Here is a 14,270-nt window from a genome sequence, read left to right on the forward strand (position 1 = left end):
TTTAAGAATTTAAATTCCAACATAGACTTTAAATTAAGTTACAACTAAAATTAAGGTCTTCCAAGGAAATTCAAACATAGACTTTCAAGAAATTACAACATAGACTTTTAAGAAATTAAATTACAACTAAAATTAAGGTTTTCCAAGGAAATTGAGGGAGACTATGGGGGTAATTAGGTAATTATAAAATATTTCGGGTGGGTGTACGGGTTTCGGGTGTGGGTTTGACTGATACCAAACCCACACCCATATTATCGGGTGTCACCCGAACTCAAACCCAAACCCAGTCAAATCGGGTTTCGCCCGTTGACTTGGATTTGAGTTCGGGTGGGTCTCTCGGGTTTGAGTTTTTTTGCCATCCCTAGTTGTGACAATTGTGAGGTGAGATAAATTTCAGGTTCGATAGAAAAGTAGATGTTGAGTAGTTAATAAGTGAGTAAACCTCTAAATCTAATGATTTAATTTTTTTATAAAGATGTGGTGTTAAACTCACTGGTGTGTGTGTGTTTGCTCTTTGCACAATGTGATTATCTCTCGAGCCCCCTCATGACCCAACAGTGGTATCTGAGTCTATGGTTTGATAAAGAGTTCAACTAGCTTCTTGTATTAAAAGTTTTTATGACAGCATGTTCTGTTGAGTGCAGCAACAACAACGATATAATTGTATGTAGCTGAAAAAGCTTTTGTTTGAGCGGGAAACCATAATAATTGATAATAACTCGCATTTGAAGTGAAATTGTTGACAAGTGTAAAGTGAATTAAATACTTTATTATAAATAAAAAGTTTAACATTTTGAATAAAAATGTAATGGCAAATTCACTAATTCACTAATATGATTACTCTTTGCCAAAGACAAGTTACAATATTAATTTATTTTAGCTTAATCATTGCTCCTAAGTCGGTCAATTGAAAAAGAAAGCGAGGGTGACCTCTCTTTTGTTGCATGGTTATCTTTGTCAGTGATTTTTTCATATCTCAAATAGTGATTCAATTTATTTTGCGTCAATTTTTGCTCTCTATATATGAACAAAACAATACCCTCTTTTTTCAAGAATGTATGACTCATTTTTCCATACATCTAATACTAACTCCAACCGCCTCTCCCTCAAAATAATAAACCTTTCTTTACCATCTAGGACATGTCACTATCCATATTGTCTTTCTTTGCAATTTTGATTTTTATGATCATTACGATGGAGATGAACTTCTTTGAGTTGAGATAAATTAAGACATATATACATATATGCTCCGGTCTCTTTCTGACAAATAAAAAAAAATAAATCATATTAACCTTCTAGTTTCGAGGAAAATGAATCTTGGTAATTTAGAGTTTGACTACGACATAAATAAAGTTAACAATTGTTCCTCCGTCCAGATTCAACTCACCCAAACAATTCGTCTTAGAGAGCTCATTAACTACTTGAACCAGTATCTTGATTAAAACAAATAAACTTATTTTAAACTATATATTAATTACTAGAATTAATTTTATATTATTATTTAATATTTGATATATATTAATTTTTATAAACTCGCATAGTGGATATAATCATTTAATGTGGAGGATATATTTGGAATAAAATTCCAATTTTATAACATCAAATAAACTCTATTAGTGATTTTTAACCAATATATTAGGCTTTTGTAAAAAAAAAAATTAAGATATTAAGCTTAAGTGAATAATGATGAGCTCCTTTCATGACAAATCTTTCGAAAATATCTGAGTTTCATTATTGATAAAAACAATTATAAATCATACTTTACTTATCTCACAACTGAACTCTAAATTATTTGGTTTAGTTTTATTCATTAAAAACCAGATGATTAATATATATATATATATATATATATATATAACCCTTTTAGCAATTTCTGTGATTTTTCTTATTCGGTAGAGATTGGGATATATAACCACAGTTTTAGTTTTTTCATTATAGATAAGCAATTAACTCAAGTTCTACTTAGATAGATTTGCATCAATAATATATGTACCAATAAGAAAAAGAAAAACATTTGTACGTACCAATGATAAAAGTGAACACTCTAATATAAGGAGTTTGATTGGTCAGTCAAGAAGTTCAACGGTGCCTCTTTCTTCACAGAAATTCCCGCACGTCTAAATATATCAAAAAACACATCTCTGACCAAGTCATGCATGTAATTAAAGACGAGAAGCTCTCTACAACGAACTGCATACCAAAAGTGTCGAAACATGCTTTACGACAAACAGGGCAAACTTCATCCTTAGGATATGACGAAATCATGAGGTGATACCTAAGGATGGTACGATATTTTTGTATTAATTTATTCTAAAATAAAATTATATATATATTTTAATTTAATTTTACCTACCTTCACATTTGAGTACCCAACCAAACTCCAAAGTAGATACAAATTTATTACCATAATAAAATTAGTTGATCGCTTGATGTCTCTTTCTTATGAAGTCTTAAAATCTCAATGTCCCTCCCTTAATTCCAACAACAACTATTGTTCTTGCCAAAACATCTTTGCCATAAGGTCACATTCATGAGAGGGGACCAAGTAAAATATGGGGTTTCAATGTAATTGCACCACTTTGACGTCTAAATAAAGTAGAAAACTATCAGATGTACATTATGAGTAGTTGCGACTTTGCTTTGCAACTTGATTTGGCAACATCATGAGCGACGTTTCATGAATTTTAGAAAAGGACAAGACCTTAAATTGTATGTTTATGGATAGATGGATGAAAGCATTATGATCACTACGTTCAGTGGCGGCTTGCACATATGTGCAAGATGTGCGACGGCATCGGGCCTCAAAATTTTGAGGGCCTCAACTCAAAATTTTGAGGTCCTATAATATTACTTATATATTATTTATACCTATAAAATATCAGATGTATATTAATAGATTAATTTTTAGGCTTGAAATAATAGTTATATATTGTTAATGTTCATAAAATATCATATGAGTATCAATAGATTAGTTATCTATACTCGTAAATATGGTTCTAGCTAGTCCATTTTAATCTTTGCATAAAATTGAACTTTAGATTAGAAGGTTCATTTTTGACGTTATATACAAAGATAATTATTTTGTATTTCTTGTTCCATTTGATTTAATGTAATTGGTTTAATATTGATAATTTATATGTTTAGAAAGAATAAGAATGATTTATATATATATATATATATATATATATATATATATATATATATATATATTATATGCAATTTAAATCGATTTATTTTTTAAAAAAAAAATTATATTTTTTTATTAAGAGGCCACTTTTATATTTTGCACAGAGCCTCCTAAAACTCAGAGACGCCCCTGACTACGTTATATGATAAGCGGCGACGACGGTTATGACCACCGTAAAACACTTCTACCAGCAGTTGGTTTTGCGGTCAAAAAAAGAAGTTTTGGCAGGTCATACAACGGTAGTTCTGATCAACCACCGGCATAACCACCGCTGTTATGTAGCTATTTGCAACGGTCAATGTTGAAGCTCAATCAAAGATGAAAAATAGTTAGTGGCGGTTATAAACCACCGCTGTTTTCCAGAATTTTAAGTTTTATTTTTTTATCAATTTTTTTTTTTCCTTTTCATTTACCGAAGTTTTATTTTTTTTATTTTGTAAGAATTCATTATTTAGATAGCAATAAATTTTTATGCATTACATATTTTCATGATGTAATGATATATAAAAATAGCTCTTCACATTATTTTTTTACATTCAAACAAAATGTACGTCAAAAAAATATTAAGAATACATAATAGCAAACGTCATATATTCCGGAGTAACTTCAAATATTAATGTTTCCCTAAGTACTTCAAAAATACCAAAGTACTTCATACTAAAGCAAAATATTACAATTTCAAATTGGTCACATCTAAAACATACTCCAAAAGATACCAAAGTACTTGATACTTCAAATATACCATCCTCTACTTCAAAAGATACGGATCAAGATTCTCTGCAGTTGGAAATCACAAAGTTACACGCTGTTTTAGATCTCATCCGTCCATTTCAGATCGGTCGGTTCATATTGAATCTATACAAAATCAGTCCAAATCAATCTGAACCATTCAGATTAGAACGGACGGTCCTTGTTTAAAACAGCGTGAAACAGCGTGAAACATTTACTGCAGGAAATCCTATTCCAAAAGATACCATGGTCTTTGTCTTGTAGGAAAGTCGGTGTCTGAAACCTATAATTAAACCCATAAAAAAAATTGCAACAAAGACTATCATCTATGACAAGATCATTCATCGTCTTATCCTAGTTTTAAATCATGTATTTTAAATCAAAACTCAGCACACAAGACCATTCATCGTCATAAATATTACACTATTTTAAAATGATTATGTTTTGAATTTGAATACATAATTTCCTCTAGAATACAACGCAAATTGTTGTGCCAACATAGCAAATTGTTCCTCTAAAGCTCTAATTTGAGCATTACTTTCATCCAACTTCTCCCTCATATAGAAGTAACCTTCACATCACCACTCAAGGTTTTAAATTGCGGTTGCGGTCGTGGATACAGTAACCGTTGCGGTTGTTTGAGGTTGTTGTGAATGTGGTCATTGCGGTGGCTGCAATGCAGCTGTTGCGGCGTGAAATCATTTTGAAATTTCACAAGCTATATAAAATGAAACTACAATATGTAACTACACTATTTATCAACCCACTTGGATTGGTGCATTGGTATTGGCTTGAGACCTGGGAGTGTGCTCCTCTTGAGGTTTGAGGTTCGATTCTCTCTGGCGCCAATTTGGGTGGGCTAGTTTAGCTTCTTCAAAAAAAAAAAACTACACTATTTATCCACCACTGTATAGTATTAGTTTATTCTATAAACACTAATTTGAATGTTCTTAACATACACGGTTGATAGATTGTTAAAAGTAAGATTTTTCATTAGATTTGACACAAATTAGAATTTGAAGTTCATAAATTTTATTTTTCGGTGAGAAAATTTGAACAAACATCCCGAAAACGTCTAATGCAGCTTCTGATGCGGTTACCATGCGGCCGTACACGTGAATTAAGATCACACCCAAAGTTTTAAATCGCGGTTGCGGTCGCGGATGCGGTTGCGGTCGCGGATGTTGTGAATGCGTTCATTGCGGATGCTGCAGGGCGCAATGCAGCTGTTGCGGCGTGAAATCATCTTGAAATTTCACAAGCTATATATAATGAAACTATACTATTTATCCACCATTGTATAATCTTAGTCTTTCCATAAACACTAATTTGAATGTTCTTAAAATACACGGTTGAGAGATCATTAAAATTAAGATTTTTCATTAGATTCGACACAAATTATGATTTGAAGTTCATATATTTTATTTTTTTGTGAGAAAATTTGAACGAACATGCGGCTTCTGATGCAGTTGTGATGCAGTTATGATGTGGTCGTACAAGTGAATTAAGATCACACCGCAATTGCGGTGCGATGCGATTGCGGAGGCTACCGCATCAGCAATATTGCGGCCGCAATTGCGGATGCGGACTGCAATTTAAAATCTTGATCACACCGCAAATGTGATATGATGCGGTTGCGGAGACTACCGCATCAACAATACTGCCGCCGCAATTGCGGATGCTGACCGCAATTTAAAACCTTTGTTACCACTACTAGATGAAGATGAAGTTCTAAATGAGCTTCCAAGGTAGATAACACATAACTCCACGTACGCCTCGAACACGTCTTGAATGTTCTTTTCCAAAATTGTATATCATTCACAAAAGAATTTCCATGAAGATATACTTCTAACTCCTCTTGTATAACCTGCTGTGAAACTTGCGATGACGAGCAACAAGGTGGCGATGAGAGGAGCTATGGCGGCAATGATAGAGCTTGGGATGAGAGAGAGAAGTTTGATACGTTTTTTCTTTTGACAATATTTTTAGGGAAAAAAAAATCTTTTGACTCATAAGTTGAAAATATTTGAGGGAAATACTTATTGGGGTTGATTGCAATGTCAAGTCTCACATCGCCTAGTTTCTTAAATAAAGAAGGAGGTTAAAAAATAGCTATTGAAAGTCCCACATCGCTAAGAATTGTGAAGCAAGGAGAAAATCAAAGCTATATAATGGACCTAAGTTCTTTGTTTGTAATTGCACCGGTCAGTAGCACTTTAAGCTTATATTTGACTTTTTTGTTTTTCTCTTGTACTCTTGTATTAGAGGGTTGAAATGTAGTTAGGTATTTGCTTTGGGGAGTGTGGGTGTATTGGGGGTCAAGGGAAGGTTGACGGTAGTCTATGTATTGTAACAATTTTCACATAGTGTTTATTCTCTGGTTGTCGTTTTTGACAACGACCGTGGTTTTTTTCTCCGGTTTGGAGTTTCCACGTTATATTCTTGTGTTGTTGATTGCGTTCTTTTATTTTCTCTATGCCGGTTTTTTCCCAACAACTGGTATCAGAGCTCTTGGTTTGATTCAAGAGTAGGGAGTCCGCTGTGAAGTTTAGGCTAGAGAAAATTAATGGAAGAATCACGTTTGGCTTGTGGGAAATCAAGTCAAGGATATGGTGATGCAATTTGGGTTACACAAGGTCAGCCGGGAGAGGTGGTGGTAATAATACTCAACATCAGTCTGGAGAGGCGGTGATAAGAATATGCGGGTTACGTCTGAAACAACAACTTATTATGATGCGGAGGTGCTAGTGGAAGTTGGGAATCGGTGGAGTGTTGAGTCATGGACTTTGGAAGCTTCTATCACATGTGTTTGAAGAAGAAATACTTTTGAATCCCTAGAGCTAGTTGAAGGTGGAGTTGTTCATCTCGGTGACGAAAAGCTTGTAAGGTTCAAGGTATGGGTAAGTTTCTTTTAACATAATGCGATGTATTTTCTTGAACTTTGATGCATAGATAGTAGGTAGATACTTGTTAGATAGTTCTACTATTATTGGTTATGCATTTGTTACTAGTGGTGATTCTCATGTTTTGGTTAAGTTGTGGATCTTCGGGTGGGTACTTGTTAGTGACATGAGTTTAGTTGGACTAGTGAAACAAGGTTTACTAGGTGATGTAACTAAACTGAAATTGTTGGAGCCTAACAATGGCCTGAGGTGATTTCATAGATGTTTGAAGTTGTTCAAGTGACACATTGGCATCAGATGACATGGATGCAAGGTGTGTGATGATAGCGTGCGGGCATTGGTTGGCATTGATGTAAGGTATGCGGTTATCTCGATGGTTGATGAACTTTCGGAGAAAGCCAACATGGAAGTTGTACCATATATTTTCAGCGAGGTTTCGAGATGAAATTCTTGGGGTGGCTTGGTTCCAAGTGAAGAAAAATCTTGGGATGATTTAGTTTCAAGTGAAGAAAATTCTTGGGATTGTTTAGTTCCAAGTGGAGTGTACTCTTTATGGTGGAGTATGATAATTTAATTTATTGATATAGACAATGAGAATTATGATTGTCGGTGAAGACAATGATTGTCGGTATAGACAATGGAAGCAGAAGATAATGATTGTCGGTGTAGACAATGAAGATTGAAGACCATTACAATCAAGGTGGAGATTGTTGGGGTTGATTGCAATGTCAAGTCTCACATCGCCTAGTTTCTGAAATAAAGAAGGAGGTTAAAAAATAGCTATTGAAAGTCCCACATCGCTTAGAATTGTGAAGCAAGGAGAAAATCAAAGCTATATAATGGACCTAAGTTCTTTGTTTGTAATTGCATCAGTCAGTAGCACTTTAAGCTTGTACTCTTGTATTAGAGGGTTGAAAGATGTAGTTAGGTATTTGCTTTGGAGAGTGTGGGTGTATTGGGGGCCAAGGGAAGGTTGAGGGTAGTCTATGTGTTGTAACAATGTTCACATAGTGTTTATTCTCTGGTTGTCGTTTTTGACAACGACCGTGGTTTTTTTCTCCGGTTTGGAGTTTCCACGTTATATTCTTGTGTTTTTGATTGCGTTCTTTTATTTTCTCTATGCCGGTTTTTTCCCAACAATACTCGAGGGAATGAAAATTTAGTTTCTCTTCTTTTTCAAAACAATTTAGCATGCGGCGGTAGTTATAAACCGCTGATAATTACTTGACAGCAGCGATGGTTGTGAAACCGCCAGGGTAATAGGAAGGCGACAACGTTTAAGGGTAAACCGATTCAATTTGAAGTGAAACAATGTACAAGAAGGTTTGGATAGTCAAATTTGGGAGTTAGTGATTCAAGTAAGCAAGTTTTGAAAAATCAACTCAGCACTGCCACGCCCAAGTGCCATCCTGCACTCCTAGGCGCAGCTCTGGTCACTCTATCACGCCCAAGCGTAGCTCTGATTTCCACTTGTCATGCCCAGACGCAGAACCTGTGTTTTTCATGTCTATATAAGCAAAAAAAAAGTCATATTTAATTTGCAAGGGTTCAAAGATTTTTACATTGAAATTGAGAGAAACACTTTGTTAGGATTTGAGAGAAGTTGTTGTTCAACAACAATCGCTTAAGTTGAAGCTTCTCATAATGATCTTTATGTGTAATTCTTACAATTCTCTTGATTCTATGTAACCATCATGAGTAACTAATTTCTCTATTGTTAGGGATGAGTAAACCTGGATGACTACGCTTGTTCTATGATTTTATTTATGATTATTAAAAAAGTTTATTGAGTTATTTGGCTTATCTCCTCGCGCACTTAATGCTTTGCTTGGCCCCAGTTAAATTGATCTATGGTTCATATTCTGATAAAAAAGTTGAATGCATGAATGCCTTTGAAATAAGAAATTCTTGCCATTGTAGTTGCTAGATGGAAACCCTTGAAACCACCGTAGAATCCTTATTCATTCATTCTTAATTTTAATCTTAAATTTACTAATGAATAGAGGTTATTTTAGAATAAAACGATACAAACCCTTATTTTCTTATTCATTCATTCTTGAGTTTATTGAGCAAGAATTTAAACAGAAGGGATAATTTTATTAATTGCAGGATTTGAATTTTGAACTCCAACACTTTGAAGGTAAAAGTCTCTAATCTCTTACCATTGAATTGCAAAGTTGATGTTTTCTATTTTACAGGTACTGACAGCGGAACAATGTTTCCTTTTCTCCACAGTGCTTTGGAGCTTGTGGTAATCTCGTAACAACAAATTGTGGCGAAGTCAAGTAGAGACGGCGTCAGTAGTGTTTGGCAGAGCCTACACAGTCCTTACGGATTGGCAAATGGCCCAAACAACACCGAAGAAAAGCATTAATGGGCAACAACAACCAACAGAAGCAAAATGAGCAAGACCGAGTTTGGGTCGCTATAAATGCAATATTGACGCCTCCTTCTCCTTAGATCTTAATAGAGTTGGCATAGGCACGTGTATCAGAGATGATCAAGGCAGATTTGTCCTCGCCAAAACAGAGTGGTTTTCACCTGTTTTTTATGTGGAGATGGGTGAAGCTCTGCAAGCCTTCAAATGGGTTCGAGACTTACCGCTGGAAGATGTTGATTTTGAACTTGATGCGCAAACTGTTGTTACTAAGTTTCATAGTAAAAAGGATGATGTATCTGAATTAGGAGAAGTCATCAAAGATTGTCAACATTTGCACAACACTTTTTTCAAAAACTCAAAGGTCGAGTTTATTAGGAGACAAGTCAATGTGGTCGCTCATGTTTTAGCACGGGCAGCCTCATCCCTAGCTAGTTTCCATGTTTTTACTGATACACCTATTTATATTCATAACATTATTATTAATGAAATGCTTTAAGCGTTTTAGGTAAAAAAAGTGTTGGTCCACCTCAATTTAGTTTTCTTTTTTTGGCTATAAAACCAAATGATATATACTTTTGATTGGAATTAAATAATTAAAAAGAAGTGATATACTTTACAAGCATAAACTAATAGTTGGATGTGGATGCAAGAAAACTGATCCAATTTATAAGGTAGAGAAAACACAAGAACCCACAATATCTAGAATTGTTTGAGGATAAAAGCTTAATATTTAGATAGCACCATCAAGCACAAAAACACTAGTTTAGACCATGATGGTTTGTGGGGTTTTCCTATAAGCAAGTCCTTTAATAATAAATATTAAGATAATTTAGTTCATTGAACTCATTTCACTTTAAAACAAGCGCAATGTATTTGGTACGATATCATTGTTTTATGAAACTATTGAGGATTTGGGCCACAAAAGATATCTTTGATGTTGAATCACCAATTGAAGGGGCCATATATCTAATTAAATTTCGTGATATTATTTGTCTCCTTTGTGTCTATTTAATCATTATTTCTTTGGCTTTCGAATCTTTTGGTGTAAGGATAAAATGCTAACAAGAAACAAAGGTATCTCATTTAGTTTGGTTAGCTCTTTTTTTGTTTTTTTTTTATAAGCAGTTCTTGTTGCATTTTGTTGATGTGGAATATTATGTTTATGACTGAATTTGATCAAAATAAAAGGATATTTTTGATTTGGTTAATGATTGAGTTCCGTCTAGGACGAAACGTTTGAAAGAATTCGAGTTCGATTTTTTGAGGAAATAATTTTAGGAAATAATATGAGTTTGATGTTTCCACAAAAAATCGAATTCAGATTCTCCCATAATGATTTGTCCTAAGCTGAACTTATTAACCACTTGAGTATAATGTGTTAGTTAAATAATATTTAAAATATTAAATAATAATTTATAGATAATGTATTTTTCAATTATTTCAATTTTTGCATAAATTCAATGCTTCTAATTATTTACAGTGTTCACAGTAAATAAAAAAAAAAAACTATATAAAAGGGATTTCAAGAACTAGTAGAAAAACAGAAGGGGGGATTAGTATATGTACGAAAAGAAAAAGCATATAGAATCAAATGATAAGTTTAATAAGGGGGCACTATAACTATTAAAAATGCACTCAAATAGTGGTGGGATTATAGTTACTAGAAAATGATCATCCCTCATCCTTTTCCAAAAATGGACAACTACACAAACTTCCTCAATTCATCCCATGATTAGCTTTTTCTCTCAACCCTCAACATTACAAATAGCTCCAACTCATCATTCTCTCATGCACCATTCAGCACATCACTTTCTCTTATTGCATCTCTTTTGTTTAGTATGGCAAGAACTCTTAACCGTAAAGGAGTCCTAAACCTCTGATCGTGTAATTGGTCTTGGAATCTCTAAAATCAACATCGGAAAGGAAAGCACTTAAAGGTAAGGACTTATATTCCGGTATAATCATGTAGGTCATAGGATCATAAGGTACATTATAGTGGTAGAATCCTTACCTAATAAGAGATACAAAACTATAGTGCATAAATAAAATAATAAGAATATATTGTTAACACCTTGCTTGTGGCGTGAATGTGTTTTAAATTTTGTGTGGCATTTCCAATGATTTATTTTTGAGAAAGTGATGATTTGTGAAAGATAGTTGGTTATCTAATTTACTTGTTGTTGACATAGTGAAGGTTTTGATATACTTATTTCATGAATTATGGTGATATTTTAATGGAAATTGTAGAACAAATTTACTGCTGTACCTGCTATAACTTGTAGAAATTGTGTTCATGATATTACTAGAAAATAGTGATAAAAAGCATAGCATGGCATATAGTTGAGTCATAGGTACTAAATGAGGTGATTTGTTACTATGTGCTAATTGGGGTGATCTTATTAGTAACTATCAAAAGGGGCGATTTGTTATTTTGTGCTAAATGGGGCGAATACGCTACTTGGGACGTTAAATTTCAAGTGTCAAATGGGGCGATTTGTTATTATGTGCCAAATGGGACGAATACGCTACTTGGGGAGTTAAATTCCAAATGCCAAATGCGGCGATATCTGGATCATGGTCTAGTTGCATTTCATGCATCATTTAGTCTAATTTTTATTTATCTTATTAGCATTATTTTGGTGAATTGCAAGTGCTGTTTTTGTTATCTTATTTGTTCTATTTGGCTTTTACCTTTTATGTGGTTCTATACGAGTGTATTTGTGGTTTAAGAATATTGACCCTTGCACTTAACATATTAGGTACCAAAGAAGGTGGACTTAACGATGATTGAAGCTTGCTTGCGAGAACGGGGGAAAAAGAATTATGGGTTTTTAATAAATAAATTACATCAAGAAAATAAATAATTTGATAATCGTATTTTATTTTTGAACTATCTAGTATGTTTGGAAATGCGGAGTTTCCGCTGGAACTTTTTCCACAAGTTTTCCTTTATTTATCTTTAATAAATTGTTTCATGTTTCAACAGATTAATTTACTAGTGCTTTTAATTAAGACATTCTTTTTATTTCTGATGGTATTATTATTTATTTTTAGTTGCTAAGAAAACCAATCTTACTATCTATTAGTATTATAAATAACTAAATAGAATTAGTTAGTATGCGTAGGTAAATTACACATTATTAAGTAATTTTGTTTCATTAAAAATAATATATAATAATATAGTGTTTTCAAAAAGAAAATAAAGATGAATTATGCGTAATTAATTGTCTTGGATCAAAATCCGGGACGTTATTATTTTAGTCTATTTTTAATTTTATTTCTATTATTTTTTTCAAAAGATGCAAATTTAATTTCTACTCCTTAAGTAGTAACTTTGATTTTCTACCAAACAATAGTAGTAGTAAGTAGTAACTTTCATTTAGTTGTCTCTATTGCTGACAGAAAATAATCAATCATGATGGGCGGGAGAGGAAGAGACACAGAGAGTTAGAAATTCATTTCACATATTTGTACGTTTTTTGAGTTTGACATTAAAAGTTGTACAAAAAATATAGCATCTGAATTTGGTAGTTGTTGTAAGTTAACGACGTTCACATGAATAATGTTCCCTTCATTTACTTCAATCACTGAACATTGGTCCACATTCATCAATCAAGATGTTGACATTTGAGACCATGTTTTTTATAATTGCATAAGCATATTTAAGCATGAGATAAAGTACCTCAAGCTTATTGGATCTTTTTTATACCTCAATAAAAAAATAAAAATAAAAAGCTTATTGGATCTTTTGTAGTTTTATAATTTTTTACTAGTTGTTGGATCTTATGGAGAAAAGATATACTCTGCAGGAAACTTTTACAGCAGGTTTTCCAGTTTAAATGTACACACTATTCAACTTTTTTTGTTTTTTTCTTAATGTTGTAAGCATGGTAGATTGTTAAAATTAAATTTTTTTTGAAGAAGCTAAATTAGCCCACCCAAATTGGCGCCGGAGAGAATCTCTTTTCGATCTTATGAATCATTTTACCTCATGTATGATATAATATCTATGCTTTTTTGGTCTAGTAGATTAGTGCTTAAACTTAAACATAAGTGTGGAAAACTCGGGAATCAGATAATGTTCCTGCTGACATCTAATTCTTTATTATATTTGTTTTTTAAAGAAATATTAGTAAATTTCTTAGAATAGGTAATATTTTTAATTAATGAGACGTAATCGTGAGATTTTATTAAACGTGAGACCTTATTAAACCTTTTGAAATTAATACAATTGTCTATGATGTCATTGAAAATTTTGTTGAAGTATACATCGATGTTGTCAAAGTAAGGAAGTATCTTGTGTATTTAGAGGAATCATTCAAGCCAATGAGGAATCACAATTTGAAGATAATAGTAATACCACGAAAAAGGGAATGGAAGACGAAAAAAATAAAATAATTAAGTTTGTGTGGAAGCTCCACCTCTATCTAACAAGGAGGAGCTACAATATTTCCTCAATAAAGTTAACTTTCTGAGATTATTAATCTCTAGTAAAACTATAGCCTTTTTTTTGTCCACTAATCAAGTTGAATATATTTTTTTTAATAGGTTATGAAGTTGAATACTTAAGAAGAGAGTTTAAATGGGAAACTCAACATCAAGAATCCTTTGATAAAACCATAAGATAAACATATATGCCACTAGTAGTTAGAAAACTAGGGATCGAAAGCTTACAATACGGGATGCTAATTAATAAATTTTAAAAATTATATTGAAGGATCCGTTTGATTTGCAAAAACTAAGTATTGGACTATACACAACAATACAAGACGAAACAACATAGACAAACGCTTAATATATTTAACAAAAAGTTGTTCTGTAATTTAGTGGAGAATAAGAATTTTTAGATTTTGACCAGTCCCTTGAAATCCAGTCTATCTAGTCTTGGGAACCATTTTAAAATCAAACGCACCTTAATTCTAAAATGATTGTAGATCCTTTCGTTTTTTTTAATTAAATATGTCATTAACTTTCTTGTCAAATTTATTCAAATGCAATTTAGGTTATTTTCAATTTAGTTTTCAAAATCATTTATATTTCTTGCACTTTAAATTTCATCCAATTTACTTTC

General features: G+C 32.8%; 1 long non-coding RNA gene across 1 annotated transcript; it reads left to right on the forward strand.

Moving 5' to 3' along the window:
* The first annotated feature begins 9,978 nt into the window (after positions 1 to 9,978).
* Positions 9,979 to 12,190, forward strand: LOC123906346. The gene is made up of 2 exons (XR_006808829.1): positions 9,979 to 11,136; positions 11,959 to 12,190. It is a non-coding gene; the product is annotated as an uncharacterized LOC123906346 (long non-coding RNA).
* Positions 12,191 to 14,270: the final 2,080 nt, after the last annotated feature.

This window comes from Trifolium pratense, linkage group LG1, assembly GCF_020283565.1.
Source record: "Trifolium pratense cultivar HEN17-A07 linkage group LG1, ARS_RC_1.1, whole genome shotgun sequence".
In the NCBI taxonomy this organism is placed as follows: domain Eukaryota; kingdom Viridiplantae; phylum Streptophyta; class Magnoliopsida; order Fabales; family Fabaceae; genus Trifolium; species Trifolium pratense.